Source organism: Brachyhypopomus gauderio, chromosome 1 (genome assembly GCF_052324685.1).
Source record: "Brachyhypopomus gauderio isolate BG-103 chromosome 1, BGAUD_0.2, whole genome shotgun sequence".
Classification (NCBI taxonomy): domain Eukaryota; kingdom Metazoa; phylum Chordata; class Actinopteri; order Gymnotiformes; family Hypopomidae; genus Brachyhypopomus; species Brachyhypopomus gauderio.
In genome coordinates this window covers 39,017,438-39,026,738 of record NC_135211.1, presented here as the reverse complement: position 1 = coordinate 39,026,738, position 9,301 = coordinate 39,017,438, and positions in this window count along the sequence as shown.

Here is a 9,301-nt window from a genome sequence, read left to right as displayed (position 1 = left end):
TAAGATTTCATTTTAAAAGCTTATTTTTAGAGGATTTCAAAGGATTGTCCGGTTTACTTAGTGCGACTGTAGTGGAAGAAGTAATGATTATTTAGTCAATAGGCCTAACAGCAGACAACGGATGAGTGAACGCGCCTGCGTGTGCTAGCGCAATACACACACAAGTGCGGAAATCAAGAGATTCAACATTGCCAGGTCACTTAATGGACCTGAACGATCTGTTATCATCGGTTGATTATCTCATTAACCTACTCTCTATGGTACGACGTGTCCAAATCAACCAAGTAAATCATTTGTTCATTACATCATTTTGAATGACTGGGGAAGACTGAAGGATTCAAAAGGCGAGAGGGAAACTAAGTTGACATGTTTATTGTCAACGAAATGAGAGTCTGGCGAGATGGACGCTCGCTGGTTTCCCCATTCAGCGGGGAAACTGTTTGGCCCTCGCGCCCCGTGTGTTTGGCCCTCGCGCCCCGTGTTTTCTTAGCTTTCCCCCGTCTCTTCGGGGCGGTTTGTTATGCATATGGTCTGCCCCTACACGCGCGCGCGCGTGTGTGTGTGTGTGTGTGTGTGTGGGTTGCCACCTAGGTCTGACAAAAAACAAGGACACTCAGTCATACGCGAACGTAAATTGTTGACCGGGGGGTGGCGAACGTAAAATGGACACAGCGAGAAAAAAAGACGGATTTAAAGTGCGCAGAAACAGTCTAAATAGTCGTTTGAACTAACCTAGTGAAAACCGGGACATTCAATGATTTTTTTTTAAAGAAGGAAAACCAGAACAAACCGGGACAGCCCGGGAAAACCGGGACAGGTAGCAACCCTAGTGTGTGTGTGTTTTCTTTCTTGTTACTGCTTTCACTATTGCCCTGAACTCCTGCAGGTCAGTGGGCTTAAGTTAACTACTATCACGACACCCCCCCCCCCCCCCAATACCCTTACGCAGATATACATTGTGCTATTCCACTAAAACATGTAATCATTTTACAAATAGCCTCTGAACCTACTAGAGAATCACTGATCATATCAGTTCCTCTGAGTGGGATTCAAACCTCAGACACACTGGGCCTCAGGACCCTGTGCCATGTCCACCACTAAGAGTAGACATGGGAATGGAAGGCCACACCTATTTGAAGTTCACACACTGGCAGCGTGCGGTTGGAGCCCATGCCCACACTCTTCTGACCTGACCTGCAGTGGGAGATATTCTTCATGAGTTCCCGAGCACGAAAGGGACTTCATGTCAAGTTAGAGAAAATGAGAGTAGAAAACAGATGTTTTATGACTTCGTGCAAAGTTTGGAACGGCTTTATTATAGCCCAAATCATTTTCCCTTTGCTGCATTTAGCTAAACGACCAAGCTGACGAAGGTCCTGTCAATACTTGTCACGCGGAAAACACACTAAATCATAACAATCGACAGTGATTCTCGAGAGGCATGAACACGGCGCTCGCTATTACCTTTCTGAAATGGCGAAAAAGCAATACACCTTTATGTGTGTGACTTTCTGTGTCTCGCTTTTGTAACCACTAGGTGGCGGTATGATCGCGTTTTTTAAATTTTCATTATTTTTTGCAGTCGTTTTCACGTGTCAATACCATATCCACTTTTTTGATTTGATTTGATTTAATTTTTCCAAGCCAAGCCAACAATTACAATCCAATATACAATTATATATAAATATTCATATTTTTACAGTTACACATATGCATACATTACGCATACATCAACATACATACAACAACTTGGAAAGGAGTGGGATGAAGCCATGCTTATTAATTCCCACCCCCCGTCCATCCCAAATCAGAATCCATCTTTTTGCTGCCATCCACAACCCACAACACTATCACACATACAAATATTATAGATACATAGTATCCCAGATTTATTCCATATTACATATGTCCATTTCACATTACTATGTAGGTAGTTATATCAATATGAATTACTCTACTAACAATAACAACATTAACCATGATAACAACAACAATGGTTATCATCACTATTACTATTAACCATCACCATCATCACTACTATCGTCATCATCAATATTTATTATTATTATTATTTTTACTGTTATTTATATTATTATTATTATTATTTTTAATCCAACAATGACTGCCTAACTGGCTGCCATGTATTGCAACCAAACTGTTTCTTTATATTTTGATTTAAAGTAATGAATATTTGGACATTGCTTTAGTTGTTGCCCCAGTTGGTTCCAAAGCTTAACCCCACACACAGACACACACAAACTTTTCCTCTTTGTTCTTATTGGCTGAATCTTAAAGTTGCCACTACCCCTCAAGTTATATGCCCTTTCTCTCTTTGTGAAAAGCTTTTGAATATTAGTAGGCAAACTATTTTTATTTGCTTTATATAGAAGCTGTGCTGTATAGAAATCCACCAGATCAGGTAGTTTTAGTAATTTAGACTGTAGGAACAACTTATGAGTGTGATCATAAAATCCTACTTTATGGATAACTCTTACAGCACGTTTCTGGATTAAGAAGAGGGGATACAGAGAACTTTTATAGTTATTGCCCCAAATTTCTATACAGTAAATTAAGTATGGCAATACTAATGAACAATACAATAAATACAATGCATTGTAATTCAGGAAGTATTTGACCTTATTGATAACTGAAACACTTTTAGAAACTTTACTTTGTATGTGTTTGATGTGTGGTTTCCAGCTTAGTTTACTGTCTATGGTTATTCCTAAAAATTTTACTTCTGACACAGTAGCAATACTAACACCATCTATATTTATAACCTGATCTAAATTTTCCTTATTGTACCCGAAGAATACAGCTTTAGTTTTATTTAAATTTAAAGAAAGTTTATTAATATCCATCCATACCTTTAATTTATTTAATTCACTGTTAACACTTTGTATTAGGTCAACATAATTATCACTAGAATAAAATACATTGGTATCATCTGCAAATAAAATTAGTTTTAATGACTTTGAAACTTCAAATATATCATTTATATACAAAATAAACAGCTTAGGACCCAATACCGACCCCTGTGGAACCCCACAAGCAACGTCCAAATATCCTGACTCAATTTCATCCATCTTCACAAACTGTTGTCTCTTCGTCAAATAGCTTTGAATCCAATTTAAGGCCACTCCCCTGATGCCATACCTTGTCAGTTTATTTAGTAAAATTTCATGATCCAGTGTATCAAAGGCTTTTTTCAAATCAATAAATATTCCAGCTGCATATTTTTTCTTGTCTAGTTTATTTGTGATCTCTTCTACTGCATCAATTATAGCCATAGATGTTGATCTCTTTGACCTAAAGCCATACTGACTTTCATTAATTATATTATGTTTATCTAAAAACTAGGGGTGGGACGCGATTAAAAAAATTAATCGAATTAATCGGAAGCTTTGTAATTAATTAATCGAAATTAATCGCATTTTAATCGCATTTCAGTATTTAACATGAGAAATATTAATTTAAGTTTGAATGATGAATGAATCAATGAACATAATCAAACTTCAACATCTTGTTTATTTTTCCACCAGTCTACTACACAGACCAATATATGAGTGCAGAAAACAGTTCAGAACATTGGAAATTCTGACCAAAAATGTTGTTTAATTTTGGGAGTTTTGCTCAGGATATTGGAAGAATTGAAGTAAATCAGAAGATGTTTTTTAATACCATTTTAGATGGTATACTTTTCTTAAATTTCCCAGGCCTCTGCCACAGGCATCTCCATAGCGCCTAGAAGTGGTCTTCTGCATGCTCAAAGCAAATGACTGGATCTTCCATTCATCATCTATAATATGAGCTGTCACACCAAGATCATTCTTGTTGCTAACAGAGGTCCAGTGATCCCCAGTCAGAGCCACATTTGTGGCGCTCTTCACAATAACCTGTTTTACTTCCCTTTCACAATAACCTGTTTTTTTCCCTCGTTCTTACGTACGAGGTTAAGAAGTACTTGGTGCTAAGAACGTTTTGGGAAACTCACCCCTGGACGGTAGTTCATAACTTGCATCAGTTGACGCAATGTGCAGCGCTTCTTGTAAGCCTTTATCTTCGACCACAGAGAGCGAACAACACAAATAATATGACGCGTCATGTATAAACGCGTGCGGAGTCGCGCGCTACGGCCATTCGCGAAAGTTTAATCCAGTCTTAATGGTCCAATGAAGGTACTTTAAAAACCAGGACATTTCCTCACTTTAAAAAAAACCCGGGACGACCGGGACAGGATGTGAAATGCGGACGTTTAGGTCACCCTATCGTACTAGGAATACATTTAGCAGCTAAGTTATCATTGCTGACCTGCGCGTTAAGCTGGGCGTACACTGTGCGATTTTTGGCCCATTTTCAGCCGATTTTTCACTCGTTTCGGCTCAATCGCGTGTCGTGCATCGTATAGTTTACACAGGTAAACGAGGAGCGATTCACACCTCACGACCAACTCCCGATCAGAAATCGCAGCGTCGCAAGAATATCAAACATGTTTGAAATTCAAATCGCTCCTCGTGATAGTATCGCACTGTTGAAGCAGCTCCACGAGCCGACTCTCCGCAACGAGTTAGTTGTACAGTTTGAGCTGGAGCTGAGTACACGATTTAAAATAGGCAGATGCTATTTGCACCCGGGTATATGCAGCAGTATGTGTTATTTGCACCCGGGTGTACATAGCAGTGTGTGCTATTTGCACCCGGGTATATGCAGCAGTGTGTGCTATTTGCACCCGGGTGTACATAGCAGTGTGTGCTATTTGCACCCGGGTATATGCAGCAATGTGTGCTATTTGCACCCGGGTGTACATAGCAGTGTGTGCTATTTGCACCCGGGTATATGCAGCAGTGTGTGCTATTTGCACCCAACATTTTGATTTATCAAAGATTAGTACTATTCTTTTGTGTTCCATTTTACTTACAAATTATTTTACAAGAAGTGAAGATACTTTTATTTGGGGTTATGGGGTAGACCTGTTTGAATTTTGTTTTTCACTTGTGAGTCTTTTTCTTTACCATGCTTAGAATTTAAATAGCAATTTAATTATCCTAAGTCGCTTACCGCTAATGGCAGTAATCACATGGTAAATACTACATATAATATACACTGCCAGTGATAAATAATGTTAAAACAAAATGTAACACAAGTTAATATCTGTCTGTAGCACCCTGATATGTACACCACATTGTATGTGTCACGTTACGGTCCCCGACCCCTCCCTTTGGGCCTGTGTTTACGTCGTCTGCGTCAGTGGATCTCCGTGGGTGCGGTTGCGTCCTGTGATAATTCGTTTTACCTGTGGCTCGTCTCGTCATCATGTGGGGTTTATGTAGTTTGTCTATTTAATGTGCGTTCGCGCAGTGTCTTGTGCTCGTCGTTGTTTGAGTCTACGTGTCTCTATATGAGTGTTAAACGTGCACTGTCTGCGCTATATGTGTAAAGACAAATAAAGTAACGTCTGTAGCGAACAGGATTCTGTGTCTCGTCCTTCACCCAGTCGCCAGCATTACAGTATGATGTATACAAATATTCTTCCTGCCAGTACATTATCAGCCTCTTTAATTTTATTTAATTTCACAGAATGCAGAAGACAGATTTGACTTTTTAATTCATTTTTTCTGGATGGTTTGTACATTTTTTAAAGAAATAAATTGGGGTTTTTATTATTTACATCATGTTTAAATAAATTTTAATTTTGTGCATTGGATGGTAGCCCTCTTCACTCCATAATCTCAGTGCTCTCTGGAATTCCTCACAACTGTCGAAGGAGTATCCTTCACAAATGTTCTTTAGCTTTTCTTCCTTCTTGGGAGAAAACACAAATATTAGCTTATATAAAATAGTCATTACATTATAAGTCTGGCATATTGACTCTGTCATGCAAAAACCTTAATTCAAAAGGACTGTACATCTTTTGTTATACACATTCATGTCCTTTGTGTGTACTGAAACAACACAAAAATAGAGAACAAAAAGACAAAATTATATAATTTTACACAAAACTCAAAAAATAGACTGGACAAAATTGTTTTTGTAAGATAGCAATGCGACTGTCACGTAGGGCTACACCCCCCTCTCTGTCACTTGTTCCTGTCCTTGTGTCTGTGTTGTTCCCTGCGTGTCTGTCTCCATGGTTTCCCCTCGTCTGACACGCCCGTGTCATCAGTGTCTTCACCTGTGTGTCTAGTTTAGTTCTGTGTGTGTCTAGTTTAGTTCTGTGTATTTATAGTCCCAGTGTTTCACTTATCGGTTATTGGTTGTTTTGTTCTATTTGGTTAGTTTGTGCTCTTGTTATTCATGCTCTTTGGTCGTGTTGTGCTCTTGTTATTCGTGCTCTTTGGTCGTGTTGTGCTCTTGTTATTCGTGCTCTTTGGTCGTGTTGTGCTCTTGTTATTCATGCTCTTTGTTCAGTGTTCTACGCTTTCTGATCTGTGAGTTCTACTCATTTCGTTGCTCAGTCGTCTGTGTTTTCTGTAGCCTGATTTTCTAGTTTGTATGCGTTTACCCCGTGTTTGGTTTAAAGTGTTCGTTCGGTCATGCCTGTTTATTTGTCAAACCTGGATGGCTCGCCCGTTATGACCCCTGCCTGTTTGAACGACTTTGATCATGATCATTCCTCTTAATAAATCTCGCTCTCCTCAGCGTTTGTGTCCGCCTCCAAGCTCTGTAGCGCCAGTTAGTGTTGCCACCTGTCCCGGTTTTCACGTCGCTGTCCCGGTTTGTCCCGGTTTTCCTTCTTTTTAATATTCGGTCCCGGCAAAAAATAAAAATTATTTAATGTCCCGGTTTTCACTAGGTTAGTTCAAACGACTATTTAGACTGTTTCTGCACACTTGAAATCTGTCTTTTTTTTCTCGCTGTGTCCATGTGTACACCCCCCACCCGGTAACACTTTACGTTCGCCACTATTATGCTCCTATTAGCTCAAAAATATATCAGTGTTCGTTGGATAATAATTCTCACACTATTTCTTAAATATATATCTTAAAATGTAAAGTTAAACTGAGTGATGGACCTTTATACATAACTATTAACCAAATTCTGCTTACCGTTTCCTACTGTCTCCGTTTCGGTTCCTTTGAATTTGCGCCTTTTCGCTCCCGCGCATTCATTGGTAGACATGCGCAGATGGGTTCGCTTTTTTTTTAAATTAAGGGGTGAAAATAGCCTCGCTGTGTGGCAAATGCTACTTGTACCCGGGTGCAAATAGACACTCCGTTTAAAATATCGTACAGTGTACGCCCAGCTTTAGCTGCAACATGTTTTGCGTTGAGGTGGTAACGAAGGGTGGAAGTGCTCCTGTGATAAGCGAACTCCTTCCTACATAAAGTGTAAATAACACTATTTTTGTTTGAACTTCCATTTGGAAGTTTCTTATATTGAAATTTCCCATCCACCAGCGTATCCTCTTCAGTCATCTGCATCATGCTCATCTTATCGTGCGTCCATATAATCTGTACGCCTGGAACTCGTGCACTTGAGAAACATTCCACGATGCAAAAGTGTATCGTGCGTTAAAATGCGTTAATTTTTTTAGTGCGTTAATTTTCCTGTAATTAATTAATCGAAATTAACGCGTTAAAGTCCCACCACTACTAAAAACTTCTCTAATCTATTGTTGAACAGTTTCTCCAATATTTTTGAAAACTGAGGAAGTAGAGAGACCGGTCTGTAGTTAGTGAAGATGTGCTTGTCGCCGTTTTTATAAAGTGGTATTACTTTTGCAATTTTCATTTTATTTGGAAATGTTCCTGTTTTGAAAGATAGGTTACATATATATGTTAATGGTTTAGAAATACTATTTACAACTTTTTTAATTACAGTCATATCTATGTCATAGCAATCGGTAGATGATTTATTTTTACACTTATTAACTGTATCGACTAGTTCAGACTCGGTTACTCCAGACAGAAACATTGTACTTAGTTTGCTTCCTATTGATAAATTATCTCTTTGGTTTACTTTGCATTTCGGAATTTTAGCAGCCAAGTTTGGCCCAACATTTACAAAAAATTTATTAAATTTATTTACAACATCATCCATATTATAATTCTCATTGGTCTCACTGTCAGTAAAATAATCTGGATATGATTTCTTAATTTTATACCCCTTAATAACTGTGTTCAGTATTCCCCAAACCTTTTTAGTGTTATTCTTATTATCCACTAATAAATTGCTATAATATATTTTTTTACTAGTTCTCATAATATCAGTGAGTTTATTTTTATAAATTTTATATCTCTGCTCCGACTCCCTAGTCCTTAACCTGATAAACTGTTTATACAAAGTATTCTTCTTCTTACAGGCATTTCTTAATCCATTGGTTAGCCATGGACATTTTATAATGCTATTGTTTTTACTAATTTGATGAATTGGACAGTTTTTATTATATGCTAAAGTAAATTTTTGTAGAAATTTCTCAAATGCACAATCAACATTACTTTCTTTGTATACTATATTCCAGTCTTGTTCTAGGAGATCATAATACAATGCATTGATAGTTCTATCATTTTTTATTCTTTTATATATGGGTTTTTTGGGTGCTTTATCGTGATTACAGTCGTCATCATATATTATAAAAACAGGTAAATGATCGATTATATCACAGATCATAAGGCCACTAATATTTATAAATTCAATATTATTTGTGAAAATATTATCAATGAGTGTTGCACTGTGAGATGTAATTCTACTAGGTTTAGTAATAGTTGGAAAAAAGCTCATACTATACATCATGTTAATAAATTCATCGGTTGCTTTGTTATTATTAGGATTAATTACATCAATATTGAAATCCCCACAGATAAACACTGATTTATTCTTCATTGTAGAAAAAGTTTTTTCCACCCAATCTGTAAAAATATCCAGACTTGAACCTGGTGACCTGTATACACAACTTACAGTAATATTTTTCTTTTTTCCATTAAATATTTCTATTGATATACATTCTAATGTGTCTTTTATTGTAATAGTCATATTATCTATTACTTTGTATCTAATACTATTGTGAACATATATAGCAACGCCCCCTCCCCTTTTGTTATTTCTGTTCAGATAGTTCAAATTATAACCCTCCAGTTCAAAATCTATACCTATATCCTCATTAAACCATGTTTCTGAAATTGCAATAATGTGAAATGATTGTGGAAACTGTTGTAAATAGTCTTTTATATAAATGAAGTTACTATACATGCTTCTACTATTAAAATGAATAATGGAGAATTTCCCTTTAGAGTTAACATATTTGTAATCATCGTCTGTGAAGTACTTACACTCTATTGTTTTTGATATTAACAGGTTATTG